This window comes from Apis cerana, linkage group LG1 (genome assembly GCF_029169275.1).
Source record: "Apis cerana isolate GH-2021 linkage group LG1, AcerK_1.0, whole genome shotgun sequence".
Lineage (NCBI taxonomy): Eukaryota > Metazoa > Arthropoda > Insecta > Hymenoptera > Apidae > Apis > Apis cerana.
Genome location: NC_083852.1, coordinates 26,340,170 through 26,362,783, shown reverse-complemented (window position 1 = coordinate 26,362,783; position 22,614 = coordinate 26,340,170). Strand labels below are relative to the sequence as shown.

The 22,614-nt window shown below is 34.3% G+C and overlaps 1 long non-coding RNA gene across 2 annotated transcripts; it reads left to right on the top strand.

The window, feature by feature from the left end:
• Positions 1 to 536: 536 nt before the first annotated feature.
• LOC133667810 (uncharacterized) lies at positions 537 to 20,833 on the top strand. Of its 2 annotated transcripts, none has more exons than XR_009833426.1 (4): positions 537 to 894; positions 2,291 to 2,430; positions 2,526 to 2,599; positions 17,583 to 20,833. It is a non-coding gene; the product is annotated as an uncharacterized LOC133667810 (long non-coding RNA). The 2 variants fall into 2 exon arrangements; XR_009833427.1 differs by lacking the exon at positions 17,583 to 20,833 and adding an exon at positions 3,860 to 4,296.
• The last annotated feature ends 1,781 nt before the right edge of the window (positions 20,834 to 22,614 follow it).

Below are 22,614 nucleotides of genomic sequence, written 5' to 3'. Positions count from 1 at the left end.
GCGATACTCACCTCGACCGGCCTGCCGCGCCTCGCTAAAGGCGTATTAAATGCCTTCCTTCTAGCCTGACCGATCATTCCGCCGACGACAGTTACTATCTGGAATTTGCCGCCTTCCGTCAAACGGAAAGTCTCCAGGAGCCAGCCACGAAGGCCTCCAGCCTTGTACAGTTAACCGTTCCATCGCGCGACAAACCGAGCTTTTAAACCATCCAACCCCTTCCCCACGACTCCACCGAGATTTCGATCTTCCTCTCCTCGATCTCGCTTCCAAGGGAACGAAAGAAAGAAAGAGAGGAAGGAAGGATCGTCGACGACGTAGCCTCGATCGTCGTTCGCTTTCTATTTTCGAACGAATCGTAATGTATTAATTTCGGTTTCGTAATTTCTTCACGCGCAATTGTGCGATATCGCGCGTTTCCCATCCATGAATCGTGTCTCAACAACCTCGCGTAGAAAAATACAAAATGCCGCGTGGGAGGAATTGGCCACCGGCCAAAATTACTTCTTCCGCTCGCGTTATTCGGCCAAGTTCAAAGTGACGAATAGCCTCTCGTTATCCTACAACCACCCAAGATTCCCGGATTTTAGTTTGCAGTTTGGCATCCGCGAATCGTTGCCGCGTTCGCGGATCGGGCTCCATCTTCTTCTTTCGTTCGAACGTCTATCCGCTCGACACGATTTCCTTTGAGCGGAGTTAAGTAAGAGTCCGATTTTGAAATCGAGTGGCCACGGGCCGTAATTCGAACAATAGCTGCGGCCAACTCCCATTCGTCGATTCTCCGTCCGTTGCGTTATCGTATTTTTGTGAATAGAGCGGTTGGGAAATTTCGATTCCGTTGAAATCCTTGAAGAAATTGCAACTCGGAATCAGGTGACGATTGTATAGCAAAACGTAAGTCTTTTTTGCTCTCCATCCACCCCGTCTCCTTTCCGTTTCTTATTTGGTAACGTCATCGCGATGAGTCTTTCATTTATCAATTTTCTATTATTTTTATAAAATCAGTTGCGATATTAAACGTTCCAGGATAATTGATCCAACTGCTTTGATAAATGAATATAAATTAATATTTATTCGATATTTATATTTAAAACGGTACTACTTTTATTATATTATTATATGCTTTAACCGACGTAATCGAGCAAAAATATTTTCGAGCATTTTGAATAAAATTGTCTCGATCCGTTTTGGCAAGAAAAAATAAATATAATTTCAAACGTATTGTAATAAAAGAGTTGCAGTTTTACGTGCAATTATGAATACTTTTCACGTAAATGTTAGATTCTTCAAATCTGTAAAGAGAAGCAATTATTTATAAAATTTGAAATTATTACTCCGTTTAGAAAATTTTCGTAACAAAGTGGTACAAGGTTGTGATATATATATTTGCAGTTTTACGTACTGCAACATAAGATTATTCCGCTAACATAATCTATATTAAATCCAGATAATCTGTCTTATGAAATACCTGTATTATTCGATAAAAAGTAAACGATACATGTATGCCGTGTAAGCTCGATTTCGATATGAATATTACGTATCTTTTTAATTGTTCAAGATTTTACAAGTATCGTTTATATATAACCAGTTAGAATGTAAAAGAAATTTGTATTGTGTTTAATAACTAGGTCAACGGAGTACAAACGAGACATTAGTTATTTTACAAATAATATATATATATATCTGGTATTAAATTCTTGAAATATATCCAAATTCTATTTAGCGAAAATTTATTATCGCACTGTGTTAAATATGAAATATGAAATGGAATATATGCGATATTTTAACAATACGTATTTTAAAAATTTACTTTCAATATTAATAATCATTTGATTGCATTATACGTTAGATGCACTGCAAGAAATTTCAGCGTCGATTAGAGGAACCAGAATTGAAACGCGTTTGTGATGTAACTATGTATAATGTAAATATTTATCCTCACGTTTAGAATAATTAGTAACCACTCTAATAAATGATAATTGAATGTATTTTTTAGTTTTTTAGTAAATATTTTTCTCGTATAATGTGTTGAATTGTATAATAATGTTAACAGTAATATCAACAAGATGTGTAAAATAGTTTCATAATGTCGAAAAACAATATTTTTATTATATTCGTAACATAGAGCATCGCAACAAGTAGAGAATTTCTTTAAATAAAAACTTGTTATTATTAATATCAAATATTTTGTACCAATACTATAGTAAGTTGTATTCTAAATAAATTATGAATCTATGTTAATAATTATTGTGATCATTCGTTAATATAGATGTTAACATTTTTTGTTTAGAATAAACTGTGTATCATTTATCCGTGGATAATTTGAAGTAAAGATGGAGGAGGATATAAGTTCAATCGAGGAACAGAATAAATCGTGTCCAACTAATAAAATATCTCATAAGTCAAATATTCGAAAATTTTTTAGAGATGGTAAGTATATCGAGTATATCAAGTTAAAAGATAAATTTTAAAAATTTCAGATTAAATCAGATTAATAACGTGTACATGTATATTTTTTATTCTAGTTTGGCGTAAAATTAAAGTTGAAGTTAAGGGGAAGAACGTAAACGTTTAAACGAGTATGGGGATTATTATTTCTGTAAGTGACTATTTTCATAAATAAAATGTATAACAATTTTCAACTATTTCAATTTAAATTAAGAATAATTACGGATTTAAAGTTAATAAGAAAGAAATTTTAGAATATTTATAGAAATAATGAATTATTAATTTTTTCATAATATAAAAATGTGATGAAATATTCATAGCCACTATATTTGTATCATTGACAATTCTGACACATTATAATTTTGAAAGAGAAATGATGAAAATATATTCGATTGATATCGGTGTATCTTATCTGCGGACACGCGCCATAACATAGACGAAGAGGGCAAATAGTGGAAGAAAGACAGAGATAGAATAAAAATATTGAAATCAGCGCCATCTTCAGAGTGCCGCAAATGAAACACAGAAAAAGAAGACAGAAAATAGTTGGAGAAGGATGGAGATAAAATAAGAATTGACTTTTAGCGTCATCTGTCGAATGTTAAAAACATCTTTCTAAAAAATGATTCAAAAGATGGCGTTGATCATCAAATCCTACTTTCTCACATGGTATCTTTAATTCGAAAAATGGTTGTTATAATTTTATCTTTATTTTTCTTTCATTATTTTCCGTCTTTTCTTTGTAAGTTTCATTTGCGGCACTCTGGAGATGGCGTTAATTCTCATATTTTTCTCATATCTCTATCTTTTTTCATTGTCTATTTGTTTTCCTCGTCTATATTGAATAATAGAATAAACAGTATGAACAGAATAATACATGTTAATTCATCCTTAAACAACAATAATTCCTAATCTACACATTTGTATGTAATAGTTTTATAGTTGTAATTATGTAATAATATTTTATTAAAAAAAATATGATTATTTTTTGTTTTTACTTTACAATTGTTTATAGTTTTGAAATAATTTGTTCAATTGATATCTCATAATTATATTTTAATTTGAAAAACATGTAATATAAGAAGAACAAATAAATATAGATAAAGAGAATAAATGAAACTTAGAATGGATGAAGAAAGAAAGAATGGAAAACAGTGTGAAAGAGATAGAGGATGAATTAACTATCAGAGCCATCTCACGAATATCAAAGATATTTCTTCTAGGGAGGATAAAGTAGAATGAGAATTGAAGATCCGCGCCATCTCTTGAATATATTTAAAAAGATAATTATTTGAAGAGATATCTTTAGTCTTCGAGAGATGTCGCTAAAGATCAATTCTTATTCTATTTCCATCCTTCTCCAATTATGTTTTGTCCTTTCATTTTGTGTTTCATTTGCGGCACTCTGAAGATGGCGCTGATTTCAATATTTTTACCCTATCTCTGTCTCTCTTCCATTATTTGCTCTCCTCGTCTATATTTGCTCTGCAAGATTTATCCGGGAGGATTATCAAGGGACGATTTTGATTTCCGATTAACTTTATCGTTTTATATAATTTTAATACTTAATTTTTTTGAATTTCGATCAACCGTGTATGGTCGTTGATGATAAGAAAAATTAAATATAAAAATTTGCGATATAAAATTATGATATATATTTTATGTAAAAATTACAACGCAAAAGATTTTTAAAAAATTATTGTATTACATAGTGGAAATATTTTTTTGGTTTCTGGCGTATTTATTTTCATAAAATAAAAATGTTGATATTTTTTATTAATCATTTTATATTTATATGTATTAATTATATATGAATTTATAAAAAATACATTTCAATTTCGTACAAAATGTATTTGTATATAAAGCAATTATTTCCATTAAGAAAGATAAACACGTATATTATAACGAATACGTTTTCCTACAATTCGATAAATATCTTGAGTTATTATGACCTCAATACGCTGTATTTGGGCTAAGTAAGAATAATCGATAAGTTTATATGAAAATTAAGTGGCCTTTTAAAGAGGATAAATGATATAATTTGCATTCCTTAAGAGTAATCGGTAAGGGAATGAAGCAGTCTGTATAAATATTACATTTTGTTACAATATTTATACAAATTATCGTAAATTTCGATGTTTTAAAAAAATTTTAAACAACGTAAACATAAAACGTAGTTAAAGACTTTCAATATCATAACTCTCCTATAAAAACCTTTTGATAAAATTTGTATTTTAATCTCTTTCTTTTTGGTCGAGTTGGAATGAAAGTGGAGAGAGAAAGTCTCGTTTGGGAAGGAGCGATAGTGGCAGATGAAAGTTTTTGAGAGAAAGTAAAGAAAAAAAAAAAAAAATTCGAGGTTTTTCTCCACTTTAGTCGATATGCGGTTGATCAATACTCGAGATTTGTAAATTACAGATAAAATTTTTGTTCGAATGAGTTGATTCTTGATCTACGTAACGATATTTATACAAAACATATCGATTTACATTAAATTTTTAATTTTCCATTTTTTCGCTATATATCTGCCTTCTATAAATCTGTAATAACATTTAATTATTTTACTTTAATTAGCAGCTGATGTCTATATTTATTTTTTCATTCGAGCTGAAATTTTAATTACCCTCATTTTTGATATAAGACGAGTCGATGAAAAGTAATCGGGTAAATGAAAGGATGGTCGATGCGACTCGTGACGACACGCTTTAACTCGAAAGAATAATCTTGCGAATATTGCAAAAGAATATAGATGATAAAAAAATATTTAATGATTATATTATGTGATGATTCTCAACGAATTGCTTGCAAAGTTCATCTTCTCAGCTTATTTCCCGCTACGAAGAAAGGAGGTTAACAAGCATGCAAGTAACGCTCCATGTATGTAAATGGATCTTCAGTAGGCTTAAACCGAAGAGTCGGAGTTGATTTCGTTGTATGTGCGAATATTGATCGATTCGTTAAAAGTGTTTTCGGCTGAGCCAGTGTTATTCAAAATATCTATAAATATATATATATTTGTGAATATATTATGCATTTAGACTAACTGAAAGAGAGTTAACGAACATTAGACGCTGAGATCGTGCACAGATTTCCTCGACATTCAAATTGGAATATTAAATCTAATTATCGTTAAATATTCAACTGCAATGTAAGTTTGTAATTCGATATCATCCGTCTTTCGATGAATTCAATACAAACGATTTATACATAGTTTAAGTAAAACGTATAAATGACGTAATATTTAATAGATATTTTTTATTTCACGAAAAATTCAAGGGAAAATTAAATTTTCGGTAGATAGATACTCGTCGACGAAAGTTTATAAAGTTTATGAATCAAAGAATCATAGTTTCATCTAAATGGAAGGTTATTGTTAGTCTGAGAATTAAGTTTGTCGGATGATGTAATTCGCGCAATTCTCTTCTGGGGAGTTTTGACCTCACTCCGTACTAAATTTACTTGAGCAGTCAAATCTCAGGAGGGCCAACTTTACCCAAATGGACAATAATATACATCCTTTAAAATAGTCTTACTCTGTCATATTTTCGGGCGCACAGCCCGAATTCGCGCCTGTTCGTTTCAATTCGTTTCAACGGATTGGAAAAGAAGAGAAGAAAGAAAGGATCGTGATAAAAGTGTAACAAATATTGCACATTTCGAACGAATGATCGAGGTTGAGCATTGAGGATTACTTATATATATTATACCAAAGCTCCATCTACACATCTTTTATTCGTTAAACGTTAAAAAGTTTTATCGTCCCGTTACGCAAGCCTTTACACAGTCGTGGTTTTAGAAAACTTTTGCAATTAACGCGGTGTCGAGAGGAGAATGTTAATTCGACCGATAATGAGTTAGCAACGTCTCGACGCCAAATTTTTCCTTTATTACAATATTTTCGACAAATTTATCGTATCACGCGAATCGCATGAGACGATGTTTCGAGGAATTGGAATTAGGAAATTTTCTCGACGGCAATTTAGCAATTTTTTCCAAATTTCTTCCGTGATGAATTCTATCCGAATCCGAACTTTTCGCAATCTCTTCCTTTAAATATAGTTGCACGAAGTCTCGAGTGCTCTATTACCAAAGTCGTCCCCCGATTTTGCTCCTCCTCAAAGATTGAGGTTACCCTTAGGAAGTTTTCGAAACAGGTGTTGGCGTTTTGTCAAGTTTGGAGCATTGTTTCGAAAATACTTTGAACAACAATTACGGTGAAAATTTGCAGAATACACAAAGAGAGTGATGGAGTCATAGTCGAATATTAATTTCACGTATTTCGTGGATATAAGATTAAGTGTAAAATTGACCACCACGTTTGGATCGGAGAATATTACGATAGGAAAAATGTTTAACCTGTTTTATTTCGATTCTGTGTTTTCTCTATTCTTTCTTATTATACACATTCTTTATTTCAATCAATTCATTTCCCCGATGATAACGTTATTGTAAATTATTACGATTAACGGAATTATCGAATCGTATCCATATTCTACGTATCATTGTGCATCATTCTGCATTGTGCATCATTTACGCATTCGTATATTTCTACAATTACATCAACACGTCAACTTATATTTACTCGATTATACCCGATTCACGCGAGGCAAATATGTAATTGCTTTAGTAATCAATATATAAATATGCAGATAAATTCATTAGCGAGCACAGCCGATCCTTATTATTCTTGCAACGCGTTAAACGATTTCGTTCATTTCGCCGAACTCGAGTTTATTAATTTATAATCACGATGCACGATTGGAAATTGTACAATTTTTATCATCCACAAAAATCGTATAGAACCAGGCGTATTTTTTAAAAGTATTGGAAATTTTATTGTTATGCGCGATATCTTTAATTTTTCTTTTTTCTTTCTCTCTCTCTCTCTTTTTTTTTTTTCAAAATCGAGGACGAAATCGACGCGCAGGTGATAAAAGCGTGGAAAGACAGTGCGTCACATTCACCGGAAACTCGCGAATGAACCCGAGTAAAATGGATGGATACGTATATACGGGTTTCCGTCTAGTCATTGTCCCGTGGCGTAGGCAAAAATCACGACAAAAACGAAAATTACAAGAGTCGGCATTTGGAAAATTCTCACTCGATCCCTCTGGCTCCTGTGTTATCGAAAATTGCAGTTTCGGGGAAACCCATTGAAAATCGATCTCGCGTCGATACACGCGCCGATAGGAAAAGTATTTTACTACGTAACTACGTGAAAATGTGAAATGAAAAGGAACATTTCGATTCGGTCGAAGGTCGCGGAGATTTCATTCTCGACGTTTTCGTAAAATTGTTCAATTTTTCCTTCGAAATTATCGGGTCGTTTGAGAAAAAGAAGAATTTCTTTCCGAGAATATTATGCATACATTTTTAACGAAACGAATTGATAAATTGATGGAACGTCTGGCGGGAGGGGGGCGTGGACAAACATCTTGGGAATACAATGAGCAATAAAATGGGAATTGAAACACCGATGTACCCGTGATTAAACGTTTCTTCCATGGAAGTAACTACCGAGCAACAGCAATTATCCTTTCCACGAACTGTTTCTCCTCTTCTTCTCCTTCTTATAAGATGGAACGAGTCTCTCCGCAACCCTCGCTTTATAATTCCGGCTTCATTAAATGTCCCGTCCCCTCCTCTTTTCTCTCTATTCGACAAAGACCAAACGATTGTTCCGCTTCCGATAAAAGCAAGTACCGCAACAAAGGAAAGAACAATTTTCGTGTAAATGAAAATATCGTCTGTTTCCCAATTTTGCACGCGACTTATTACGCGGTTATCCTATATTATTATATATTCCATCATGAAATTTAAATTTTATAAATTTTATAGATATTCGATTTGATGTACGAAATCGAACGTTTTTTTTTTTCCTTGTTTTAACGCGTTGCAAAAATTTTTTACCCCGTAGAACAATAAATTACGACGAGTTTCCCAGGAGAAACTTTAGCTGTAAATGATTTCGAGACATTTTCGATTAATTTTCTTCTTTTTTCGATTATTTTCTTTTCTACGAAAAAGAGAGGAAGAGAAGGGGGGGGGGAAACATTATATGAAAATTAGAGGCACGTTAAATTACGGAAGTAACGAGATGGAACGCACTCAGGAAGTGTGTATATACGGTACACGTCCAATATCTAGTTAGTCAGGTTCCTACAGCTGCCGCATGCGTTGGAATCGGTATTCGATGCGATATATTCGTGATTTTATGAACAGATTCTTGTCTTGCAATACCAAGTCGTATAAAAAAATTGTTTCTTTTTTTCTGTCAACGAATCGTTTCACTTGAAATTGGAAAAATTTTACAATCGGATGAAATATAAAAGTTTTAAAGAATATAAAAAAAAAAAGTTTTCGCGTGGTTGCGATCCCTTTTTTCTGGATATTGAATAAAATTTTTGATATCAACGATGTATATCATCGAAATACAAACAGGGGAAAAAGTATAGTAAGAAGTTTTAACGATAAAATACATTTGGTATAAAATATTTGCTATTAAGAAAATAAAAATTTGTTCCAAGATCGATTTTTCGATAAATATTCCCCGCGTATATAACGTTTGTAATTTTTTATATTCGTCCTGATAGTCTGTAACCAACTATGGGAAACCTATTAATTTAAGAAAAATTTTATATCAAACTTGTGTATCACTTTGATGACAAATTTGACAAAATACTTTAGTTCGTTTACGAGACTTTATTTCTCGCGCGAATAAATTTTCAATCTTCGAATCTTCGTGCGCTCAATCCGTCAATGATGATGATGCACGCTTTTAATTAGATTTCCGTTCTCCCTTTCGGCTTTAGATTTATCGATACTCTAATTTAACTCTATTTACGAATAATACCGATCGAGCTTTTACGATATTCAATAATAAATTCATATATATATATAAGGAGCAATAATGATTTAATTTTTAAAATTTTTCTGCCCAATCGAGAGGTGTATCATTCCATCGTGATACACGTAATAACGTGTATTTGTTTGTTCGCGTTACTATTGAAGCGAGATGAGATTAAAGTAACAACCTATTCGTTGACGACGTACTTTGAGTAAAATAGAGGAGATCTCTCCCGAAGAATGAAGCTTCATAGCCTTGTTATGAAAAATGTACGAAGCAAACTTCCATCAGAACATTGCTGTTAAATAATGTAGCTTGAAACGAGCAAGTTTGATTTTCCAGTTTGCACATTTTCGCACTAAATAATTCCTTTTTCGCCATCGTTTCCTTTTTTGTCTCATTCTCATTCTCCTTAGAGAAGAATGTATCCCAGGGGATAACGCGTTTAAAATATTATAAAGAACCGTTTTATTTTAGTTTCCCCCCCTTTTTTTTTCTTTCAATCCAGAAAATGTTGGACAGATTCTAAATCTTGTTGTTTGTTAGAATTTTCCCTGGACGAATTATTCTTCTTATATATAGGGTAACTTGTAAACTTTTATATTAAAACGTTTAAAAAAGGATAATTAGACTGTTCCGTGATCTTACGTATAAATAAAAATGAAGTAATTAAAATTTAGTTTGTTTCAAATTTCTATCTTCATAATTCCACTTTCGAAAAAATTCTTCGCGTCTTCTTTCAAAAATTTTGACGTTTTTTTTCATGGGGTAGATTTATAGTTAAATGTTATATTTGAGATAAAAAACGATATTGAAAATTAGGATGCAACCTTTGAGGACATCAAGATGAGAGAAAACCGCGAGTAACACGAAACCGTGACGAAGGAAAGTTGGCAAGAAAAGAGCAGAAGTCTCTATGAAACAAAACTTGGGGTACGAGACATTTGTGAGGGATGTTAATAAAAACTAAATTAACCGAAACTTGGTTCTTGAAACGTTTCCGTACTTTCTGCTGAAATCTAACCATCTTCTCTCACAACGATATAAAACTAATACGTCTAATTTGTCGAAAATTTTGAGCAGGCTCGAATGAAATAAACTAAAATCTCGAATGCATCAAGTTGAAGAAACGGAACAGAAATTTTCACATTATTATCGTCACGACCTTCTTGTCCCAATAATAGTAACATTCTACCACTCTAAATATATCACACGTTCCACGATTCCACGAATAATCAATTCCATGTTCAGGTTGAAATAAAAGAAAAATTCAATCCAAGTTTCGCAAAATATCTGATCCCATCCTCTCTCTCTTCCTCTTTCTCTGTGCCCGGGTAATTCGGATGTCGATAACGACGTGGTAGGGTGCCGTTTAATCAGAGCCATGGCAAATCGGGGGAAATGCCACGTTATAATCTGCAGCGCGGATCGAACATTCTTTTCCTATTTTTCCTTTCGTCCCAATTCAATATTTCTTCGACATATTTCTTTACGCCGCATAAAACCCGATTGTTAACGCGCGGTTGACATTTCTTTCTTACCACTACTTCTTACGAGTATGCAAACCGTTCATTTCGAGCAACGAGTTGGAAACAGAAAAATGTTTCAGTCGTTTTTCTTTCTTTTTTTTTTTTTTTTGCCTCAGTTTAACTATTCGCAAACTTTTCACGTACGGCCCCCCTCCCCGATATTGCGATGGAATGGAAGGACCGATAGTCGAAGAGGCATCTTCTTCGATGCCCTATTTATTCCCGCCGATATCTCTTCTATTGATGTTTACTGTTTATTCGAGAAAGCTGTTAACTTTTCGAGGAGCCGCTCAAAAGTGGAATTGATGGAAAGCAAACAAGAAAGTTGATTGACACGGATCGAGAAAATGAAATTTGTTTATATATTTGTACGTGTGTGCGTGTACAGTGGGCCTCGATCAGCCTCGTTCGAACAAATGACAAGCGCATCGTTTGTGGTGGTTGATATTGTAGAGAGAGAGAGAAGGAGAGAGGAAACAAAGGGATTATCAGCGTTAAATTTCACGTTTCATTCGTGACTCGCGTTTCTTTTTTTTCATCATTCTGATGGCTTGTATTAACTCGTATTAACGGGAGAGATTCGATGAAATTCAGTTGTATACGCAACTGTAGCAGATAGAATTTTATCCGTGTAATGGACAGCGGAAAGCTTGCATATCATACCGGATGGAACGAGTTCCTGGTTGTGAATCCATTGAATTGGTTAACCAGACCAAACCCATAGCCGAACGTGACGAGATTGTTGACTGTTCTTGATTGTTTGCAAAATGTCCTCGTAGCCTGTAACTTCTAATTTCCCTTTGTTTGGAATTGCGGTTCAACGTACACTCTAGGAACATCTTTAATCATTTTCATGTTAATTTCGATCACGTAAGAATTTCATTCGTTGCGCATCGAAATTTTTTCTTACGTCGTTATGTTTGAATACAAATATATATATTTGTTTATTGATATAAATCTTTTATTCACGAGAATAAATCTTATCGTTCGACGCGCATATACTCTTCTAATTCGGTATCAATATCGATTTTCCTACACCCTCTGTCCTGGAGGGTGGACTTTTGAAGTATCACACAGCGAAATGAAACTTTTTGGAGAATATATATTCGTTCACAATTATTGGATATTTTAATGATACGTACATTGTTTTGTGTTACAATATAATAATAAAATACGTACAAATAAAAATCGTATAATAATTTTTACGATTTATTTGTCGCATATGTTGGTAGAGTAATTATCAGAACGTGTATTCGATCTCTTGAATTTACGATTAGTATTAAATTATACGTGTACGTCGTAACGTATGTCGTAGATTATCTCCTGATTAGATCGTGCATGTATTCATGTTCGAATATTGTTCCATTGATGATTCGATCTAAAGATGGAAGTATTGTTAATTCATAACAGATGAAAACGTACGTATTCTCGTAACTAGGAAGTTCTTTTCTACTTTATTATCATACTTACCATTAAAAATAAACGGAGGAATAAAAACTTGCCTGGAATATCGTTTATCAATATGGTTTCAAGTTAATTTGAATATCGTGACGTTTTATCTTTATAAATTATCCCTTCCTCCGAGAAGGAGCTATTTTAGTAAAGGGATTTGGAATGCAAATCGCTTGTAACTGGTGGAACGAGTTCACAAGAAATGATCCGGCCGAGTTTAATTTCGAACTATGAATTTATCGTCTTTCTTTCTTTTATATATATGTAAAAAATAAATTTATTTATTTTTTAATTGTAATCATTAAGCAAGATACAATTAAATATAAAAACAATTAATATTATCACATTATAATTAGAAATAACTCGATAAGTTAGATTCCAAATTAACTCACCTTTCTATTCAGGTTGAGACAAGAAGAATTTGATTAAATAATAATTTCTAAGTTTCAATCTCTTCTTTAAAACGCTCTTTAAAATAACGCCATGTCGTATTTCCGTTATTACCGTGAAACATAAATTCGGTAAACATAGGTTCGGGTGACGTGACATTGAGCTATACTACTGAACTCTCGTAAACATTCCAATACCTGTGTATATCGTTGATTGGAAATTAAAGCACGCGTTTATACAAGCCAATTCGAATTCTAAATATCGAGGACAGATGATGAAATTAACAATAGCAAATAATTAATACTCGTTACACTTGTCAATATATGTTATTTACAATTAAACCATCGTTACTCGTTTCAATAGTGGATCAAACCCTTTACTCGTATGAAAAATTTGCAATACCTTGATCACATGAGTGAAACCTTTACAATTTTTGGTGAATTGTGATTCTAATCTCATTTTCTCTTCACTTCTGCACGTGTCATTAAACGATCCATCGTTTCAGTAGTGGATCAAACCCTTTACTCGTATGAAAAATTTGCAATACCTTGATCACATGAGTGAAATCTTTACAATTTTTGGTGAATTGTGATTCTAATCTCGTCTTCCCTTCACTTCTGCACGTGTCATTAAACGATCCATCGTTTCAGTAGTGGATCAAACCCTTTACTCGTATGAAAAATTTACAATACCTTGATCACATGAGTGAAACCTTTATAATTTTTGGTGAATTATGATTCTAATCTCGTCTTCCCTTCACTTCTGCACGTGTCATTAAACGATCCATCGTTTCAGTAGGATCAAATTCTTTACTCGTGCGTAAAATTTGCAGTATCATGAATGAAACCTTTACAATTTTTGGTGAATTGTGATTCTAATCTCATTTTCTCTTCACTTCTGCACGTGTCATTAAACGATCCATCGTTTCAGTAGTGGATCAAACCCTTTACTCGCACGTACGAAAAATTTGCAATACTTAGACCACGTGAGTGAAACCTTTACAATATTTTGAATGCTGGAATAAAACATGGAATGGTGAATTCTAGTCATGTGATTCTAGTCTCATCTTCCCTTCACTTCTGCACGTGTCATTAAACGATCCATCGTTTCAGTAGTGGATCAAACCCTTTACTCGTATGAAAAATTTGCAGTACTTTGATCACATAAGTGAAATCTTTACAATTTTTGGTGAATTGTGATTCTAATCTCATTTTCTCTTCACTTCTGCACGTGTCATTAAACGATCCATCGTTTCAGTAGTGGATCAAACCCTTTACTCGCACGTACGAAAAATTTGCAATACTTAGACCACGTGAGTGAAACCTTTACAATATTTTGAATGCTAGAATAAAACATGGAATGGTGAATTGTGATTCTAGTCTCATCTCTTATCTTCCCTTCACTTCTATACGCAAGATCGTAACCTACCTAGCGAGGTCCTGTGATGGTAGAGCGGCGGGTGCCCGTGGCAACAGGTTGCCTAGCAACTGTAAACCTCTTACATCCCTCGTTGGTCACGGCACACGGTTGCTGACGTTAACGTTGCTGTATTATCATCATCCCCCTTCTATTTTCTTACACACAATTTTTCGGCTATCCCCTTTCTTCTTTTCTCCTTGTTAGCCATTTCGATTTCCAACTTGTATCGTGATCGATCGCCCCATCCAATGTTTACAGCCTCGAAAACTTGTGTAAAAGGGGAGTTCCAGCTCGGATGTTGGAAAATAGTTGAACGTGGTGTACATCCATCGTTATTCCTCCACACTGTTACATCGGTGAAAGGATAGATAATAAGGAGGGGTATTCTCCGTCTTTTCTGATAACGAGCCTTGCGAGGGAGAGCTTTTTGGAAGAGCTGGAAGGCATCCGGGATATTTCCAATTGTTCATCATTATATCCAGCACGCGAAAATGCGAGAACGAAAGTTTCCTTCTCTCTCTTTTTCTCTTTCTCTACTCGACAATCGGCGTAATTTCACCCTGCTCGTTGCTCGAGAAGAGTCTTTTCTTCCAGAATATATTTTCCAGAAATTTTTCTCTCGAAAAAATTTTATATCTGAAATTGTATCGTAATTAATTTTACAAGTATCCACGAAGATGGACGAAGAAATTATCGAATCGTTCGTTGAATTCAATCCATGTTTATTTAATTTCTCCAATTATCGTTGGCGAACGATATACCGTCTATTTTTCATCGCGTTTCTTGCGCATTTTTTGCTCGGCTAAATTGATAAAAATACGTAATTATTCTCTCCCCTGTCCTCACTGGATTCCCCTCTTCTTGCAAAAAAGAAAGATTCGCGTAAAGAATTGGTTGGAAATGTATTAGTCGGTGCGTTGTGCAGAGAACGACGCGCGACGATAAATCTTCTTGACAGTCGAAATCTTCAGCCGAAAAACACCAGCCCAGTTTTGCCAGTGAGAATCGTTTATCTCCCGTTATACGGAACGGAAAGAAGACAACCAGCCTATGGACAACGAGCGTCGCGTCTGACTTCTAAACTGTGATATATTTGTTCGAGCTGTCATATTTTTCAATCCTTACCTCTTTTCTATTTCACTTTTTTCTCTTTCTCCTCTCTTTATAACTTTCGTTTCATTAACTTTTCATTTCGTCGATTTAGATTGTCAAATAAACGTCGAATAAAGATTCATTTTTTCGAAAATCGATCGACCTACATTTCCGTCGTGTATGAATTTGTATTCATTTTCTTGAAAAAAAAAAAAGAGAAAGAAACGGATAACACGTTCGGATCTCTTAAAAGAGAATTCGCTGACAAGTGCTGAACTTCGAATCGAAGTAAAAGCTGTCTTTAACGACGAAAGAAACCCCAAAACGATCGACTACTGGCAATATTCATTTAACAAATAGATTGGGATGGGAATCTCAGAAACTTGATTTTGGACAAACTGGGGCTAACTGCATTACTTTCAACATCGACTAATTATCTATAATTTCAAAGTAACTAATTATTAACTCAACAGAGTATAATGTTAATTTTACAAAAGTTTATGTTTCACTTGTACGCAATTTTTTGAGACTAATTTTTTCGTTTATAGATAAAAATAAAAAACAAGAAGAATCTTGATTTGATATTCGAATTGGAGATCTCTTTCCATCCTCTGGAAACGTCAAAAATTTTGAAAAGCGTGCGACTTTTTTGCAAACTCGTTTTCCCCAATTTAAGCGTAGCGAGCAACCATAGCAACTTCTGCATCGCATAGCTGCGTATTCTGCGCGGCAAGCTGGATGCAAAACGTATGCAAAATTCCAGAGTGCCATCCAAAAAATCCTCATTGGCATTTTCCCGCTTCTTCAACTATCGAATTCTTCAAAATCGCCTTACCGTGAGAATTAGAATATTTCGCTGAAACTTGCTTCTTCAAATTTCACGAACTGTTAAATTGCAAGAAATTTACATATTTTTAAATTTCTACTTTTAATAATCGTAATTGCGATAATATCATTTAATATTTCCAAGGAAAGAGAAACGGAATATACTGGAAAGAAAATTTTTATTTTTCGTATGTACAATACTGGAAGAAAAAAAAATCGTTTATTTTCTCCTTTCTTTCTCTTCCCTCTTCCCCAACTTCAAGCTTAAGCCTGGACTGTTTTCTGGAAGTTCGAACGAAGTTCCTTCCTTTTTTTATCTTCTGTCTTGTTCGATAATATGAAAACCATTGGATCGCGACAATCCACGCGATAAATTACAAAGTTAAAGTTTAACTTCACCAGTCTCCTCTTCCCGACTTGATATTAATAACATCGGTGGAGATATTAATCTTCCCTGGTCTTCTGTCAACAAAAACGAGGACAATTGTTCGATACACGTTGTTTAGAAACGTTTAGAGCAATTAGAAAGGATCTCTTGAATAATAATAATTTCTTGTCTTGAGCTTCACTTCCATCCAATTTATTCGGAATTAATTCGAGCGATTTGTCAAATTTCAGTTGATTTTTAAATCATCTTGATTATCCATCACTTGAACTTTTTATCAATTTGGAAAGTTTGGATTCGTTAATGTATTCCACAGAATTCGAAAGATTAAATGTATAACACAGATTGCAGGATATTGGAAAATTCTTCTCGCGTATAACGTACAAATAGATAAAATGTATAAATTTTAAAGGAAGGATAAATTCTGTTTACGGTCATAAGCAAGCAATCGTATTAGTTTCGACTATATGAAATTATTCGTGTGAAAATAATTGATAATCAAACGATATAGAGATATGAAATTATAGATAAATGCCGATAACGTCGAAATTTAAATATCCATTAATAATAAATATATTTTACACAAAGAAGAATTTCTATACGATCCAATCGATCGCGTGAAAAAGAAAGAAAGAGAAAAAAGAAAAAGATAAATCTCTTATAATAAATTTGATAACAAGGAAGCGGTATGAAATCGACATGAACTGTTAGATTACGTCGCTACACACGAAATCCTTTTCCGCCGATTCACGTTTTGTCTCCAAGTGTGCGTCTTCCGTTAAAGAATTGCGACATATCGGAAATATGACAATGTGGAGGAAGAGGGCATCGGCAGAAATGTCAAGATTCTTACTCGCAACGCTGATAGAAGTATTTCACTAGAGTGAATATAGAGTAATTGCACTCCGGCCATACGTTCCAAACGATTTATTTCGTTTCCAAGTTGTCGATCTCGTTTCAAACGAAATAAAGATATTCTATCATTTCTAAACTCGGGCGAAGAAACGATCCTTCTTCCCTCTGTCCTTTGTCACGATGCAGTTTACAATTTAAAATTTAATTTGGACAGATATTTGCATCGTGTACATTATTCAAAACGATCTCGCGTGTTTATTTACACTTTTATAGAGTTAGTTTCAAACGTTTCAGTCGCGTGGAATAAATGATTAATTCTGGGAAATATTATACATTCCAGAGACATGGTTGAGAATTCAATTTAGATGTGCAAGAGGAGATACTGCATATTTTGGTGGTGGTTGACGGGATCGTTTCAATCCCGTCGTACAGGAACATACGTACGCCATGCACGATATAAATGAAATAAATAAAATAAAATAATCAATCGATCGATTCATCCTTATTTAATCCGTCGAGGATCGAAGAGAGGATCAAACACCGGACGACCAAACAATTCCGCCATGGAAACCGAGCCAGTTTTTTTGGCGTATGTTTTCTCGGCCGATCGATGGAAGCCGAGATCCCAAGAAAACAAGGGGCCAATTAACACGGATGATGGTTAAGGAGACGAAGGATTCAACCAACTGTCCAAAACAGATATCTGACACGTTCCTTGCACCAGTTACCACGATTCTCCGACACCGCCTAGAATCTTCATTGATCGTCGCCCGCTTCGAATTTCTATGAGACCCGATTATGATGAAAAGCTTCAACGTGTTTCGCGGAAGAAATCCTCTTACGAATTTAGGTTATCTGGGAGGAAGAGGGAGGGGGAAAGAAAGAAGAAAAGAAAGAAAGAAATTAAGAAATCTCTCGAATTTTAAACAAAGAATTGACTTTTCTCGTCCTTCGAGTGTAAATCCAATAAAAAGCGCGTAAATACTTTAATAAAGATATCGTCGTCGATTAAATTTTAAAGGGAAACTTTTAAGGATAAGTAAATATAAATTAAAGGAAATTGTATTTCTTTAAAAAAATTATAAAATAACGATATATTTATTCTACGCCAAGAATCGAGATCGTTGAAAGGGAAAATAATAATCCTCGCAAATATAATCGCATTTCTGTCCTCGCTCCTTCCCCAGTCTCCATCCATCTTAGAACCGCATACGATGCATTGTGATACGGTTTCGTTTTCTTTCTACTTGATAGAACCTCGATCAAACGTTTTTCTACCAGCCTCGAGGAACTGTAGAAGATAGACGTAGAAAAATGATGTACATCCTCTTACGATATTACAGGGCAACTGTGACAAGAAGAATATAGAAAAATTTACCACGTCATGGGTCTCCACGCGAACGAAACGCATTCGTCCAACGACTAGGCAGCTCTTACTTACTTCTCACTACCGCTTTGGATTATTGCACGTAACTGAATTCCGAGAGCGTAACAATATCGAATTGATCGAGATTAATTCGAACGAGAATAAATAACAAATGCACGGAATCTAACTGTCTCGATATCTGAATATCACGTTCCTTCGATTTTCTTCAAAAATATGCCACTCGTATATTTGCGCGATGAATTGGACGCTGTTTCGATTTTTCTAACGCAACGCGACGTAATATGTACGATTCATTGTAGCAGAAAATCGGTTTAATTCCTATTTCCTCGATTAAATATATTCTCATTGTGTATTCTTTATCTTTAATCAAATCACAACCTTAATTCTTCGAATGGAATCAAATGGAATCCCTTAATGAAACATTTTCCGAATCAAGGGACGAAAAAGTTCTTGGAAGAAGCGTAACACGAGAAGATCTCCTTTCGGATCTTGTCAATTGACGCCTAAGTCAATTATCCTGTGGACTCATCCTGTGAAGACTCGTTTGAAATCCGCTGATTCATAGCCTGTCTCTGCGCTTTAACAACTGCTAAGAGGTGACATTTCTAAGGAGGATTTAGCATCCCCTTTCAATTGTCAATTCTGCCAGGATCCGTGTTAATGATTCGACGCGATTCTCGTTCGTTGTATTCGTCAGTCGAGAATAAAAAAAAAAAAGAAAAGGAGGCCAAAAAGTCTAAATGAATAAATTTGTCCAGTCGCATGTAAATCGTAACTCGGACTCGAACAAGCATTTTTATAGCTGTAGTATTTCTCTTCCTCCCTATCGTTCACAGGAGTCGATACAAGATTTTTTTTTTTATCGTTTCCAATTATTTTCTCGGTTTCACGTTGCTAGGAAGTAGGTCGTCCATTAGTTGGTTAATTGCATTGTTTATAGATTTTTCCTTGACAGCGATGGCATGCGGAAATAACGAAGAAGTAACAGTGAAGCATCATCGATCGGGATGCGTCATTTTTTTTGTTTTTTAATTTATAAAATCTTTATTCAATGGCGAAATATACTTTTATTTTCGGGAATAAAGGTAAGATGAAATTCGTTTTTTTTTTTTTTTTAATATCAAACACGATTATTCGCGAAAACGTTAATTAAAAAAGTGAAAGAACGTGGAATATTGTTTGCAACGATACCGTTTTAGATCTTTAGAAGCCTCGAAATTGCCTTGGAAATTATATTATTTAATTACACGCCATATAATCCACTATGTAACGAAATAAGATCGAATTATAATCTCCAATAAACCCTGTATGTATCAAAACCCTAAGGAAATTTGCAAGCTCGCAACAAAATAAAGCGAATGCATCGATCATCTTCGCTGTATCATAGTCTCAACCGTGGTATAAACGGACGCGATAAAAAAAGAAAAATGGGTATCGAGGAAAAGGAAAATAATTTAAAAAAAAGAAAAAATATCGAATTAATTTCACCTTTGAAGTGAAATAAATAATAAATTCACATCGATTAATCATTCTTATATATACGATGCTCGTGGTATTCGAATTCGTCGATTTGTACCACTGAAACTGGAAATGGTGTACTCTTATTTATTCCACGCACGTAAAAGTTGTATAAGATGGTATGCTCCTTTCGATTCGTCTATCGATGCTTTGGAAAATCTTGCCGATGGACAACAGGATTGGATTATCCAGAAAAGGACTGGGTGTAGTAGCGGCCAGCCGAGCGTGAACAGGATACACGGGAGAAAGGGATCCTTTTCTATTCGTGTTTCGAGCACGTATTTCGAGGAATAATAAGGTAAACGGTAAAAAGAAAAGGAAAAAAAAAAGAAGGAAAAAGAGTTTGAAACCTGTCACCCCGGAAAACAGGTTCCAACGTCTTTTGCCATCAAAGGCACGATGCAAACAACTGGCCTCGAGAGCATACTTCACCGAACGCGTTAGTCAGTGGTACACCGGTCGAGAGAGCTTTATAACGCACCGCGTTAGAACCGCCAACTTTCGAAAAAAGTCAACACTTTTCCTCTTTTTTCAACCATCTCCACCACCATAATACGCCGTTTATTTGTGCAAAGATTTTCTTCTTTCTTTCTTTCTTTCTTTTTTTTACTTTCCCCTTCCTTCGTTGCGTTGTTATCGATTCTGATGACATTCGAAGGGAAGGGAAAGAGTTGGAAATTTCAGTAGCGCGGAACAGAACTAGCCGCATCATTGATGTTGCTCGTCTATAATAAATATAAATTAGTGCAGTAATATTTTATTTGCGTGTCTCATCTCGAAACGAAACGAAGGGAAGAGAATAAACGTGCTTCTCGAGTCGAGTGGAGAAGAAGTTACTTATATCTTCCTCCCCGTTCGATAATTTCGACTAGCGATGATGGCGAGGTCGAAATTTAATTTCGAGACTTTCGAAACAGCCGCCCGGTGTTTGCTTCTTCGTTTCATTAAACCTTCGTAATTAGTTGGCTCATCTTTCAGATATTCCCACAAAGTCTTTATTTCTGGGTAGAAAAGCACGATTCCCTTGTTTCATCTTGTACGACTCGAAAGTAAGGAAGATGTAACGAATTGTCGGAGGAGCAGCTGTACGAGGAATAGAAGAGTCTTATGAAAATTCAACGACGAGATTTTTATGATTTTGTGCTGTTTCCTTGTTAGAATTCATTGACATATCTAATAAATATTTCATACTGTTTCGATATACATATTGTTCATCGGTGAAAAGAAGTCTCGTGTGAAAACGAAGGAAAAGCCTATTTTCATTTTTATTTCTATTTGTACTAATCCAAAACGATACAATCGATACAACATAAAAATTTTTTTATTTCTCATTTATGGATTAATTTAAACATATACTATATATAACGTATTAACATTATATCAAAATAGTTAACAGTTACGAAAATATTTTTCAATGTAACTTAATAAATGAAAATAATTTTTACGATTCTCAATTTACAAATTGTAACTCTTCTATTATTATGCGTAATATGAGAATTGTGTCAACAAAGCGTCTCAAGTGAAGATGTAGACTAAGGATTCCTCTTACTGTCCCATGAGAGTTCTTTTCACCAATACATAATATAATATAATAATAGTAATAATAGTATATTTATACGCTACAAATGTTTTAAATATGCTGGTGAATGATATTTTTCTGTCTCTTATAAATGATATCCTTTGAAATCGAGGCGCCATCACTACCGGTGGAGATGAAAACGAGATTAATTCTCTACAAACTGGGCCAAACGAAGGTTCGATCGGTTAGTTGACCGTCGTGTCATCGCAAAACCAAGTGAAAAGTGGATCAAGATGTAATAGCAAAGGAATTAAAACTTGTATTTACCGATCCAATCGCACGTAGCGTAGAAATTTTGAACCATCGTTGCGCCAGATCTATCAATCCGAGGACACCTGTATTGGCAGTATCAACAATAACTGGCACAGAGATCGATTGTACAAATCTAGAAGGGAAGACGTTTCGTACATTACTCTCGTGTAGCATGATCTTTCTGATCACAGACATACGATAAGATCGATTTCATTATGTACTTATGAATCCAAGTCAATTGCAATGCAAACGTCTCAGTTTGTGGGAATCCATTACTACTTGTGAAAAGTTGAGAGACCTTTCGCAATATCCTCGATAAATGTTCGATCAGTCGTCGATTAGACGAGTAGTGCGAATCGATTTTGGTCAGTCAATTAGAAGAAATCATTTGTGGATGAGTAGAATAAATATGTTGCTATCGGACGAGTAGTATAGGTCAATCAGTTTTGTTTAACAATTTTATTTCTTAATATTTACGGAATGTTTGATCGAAGCGATTATAAAGAATATTTTTCGTTAATTAAAATAGTGGAATATTCGAAATAAGAGGTCGGTTGATACGATTCAAAGGGTAGTTCAGCTAACTGAAAGACGGAAAAATATTTTGAACTCTGTAACGAAAACAATCCTCGAGCT